Consider the following 405-nt stretch of genomic DNA (forward strand, 5'->3'; position numbering starts at 1 on the left):
CAACTGCACTCAAAGAACAAAGTCTAAATCTAGATGAGTTATTTTATATGTATGCTAAGTCACAAAAGAGCCAGCTGGCATTAACAAGGACCACATATAGATCCTCTCGTGCCTATGGCCCGATACTTCTGCCAGTACAAAAAGAAGTGAGCTAACACAAGGGACAACAGTGCCAACCATTTCTTCCAATGGTAACATCAACTTATCCCAGCTTCCAGCAATCGCTGTCCCTCTGGCCCCGGCCCGCCCGTGGCGGCGCGCACGGAGCCGCAGCTGGTCGGGCACCTCTCCCCCGAAACCACGCGGAAACCGTCACGGTCCCCCACCGCCTCCACCCCGTGACGCGCCGCCGACGGGCAGCAGCGAGAGCCAATGGGAGCGTCCCGCCGCGCCGGCGGCGACCAA

Source organism: Numida meleagris, chromosome 1 (genome assembly GCF_002078875.1).
Source record: "Numida meleagris isolate 19003 breed g44 Domestic line chromosome 1, NumMel1.0, whole genome shotgun sequence".
Taxonomy (NCBI): domain Eukaryota; kingdom Metazoa; phylum Chordata; class Aves; order Galliformes; family Numididae; genus Numida; species Numida meleagris.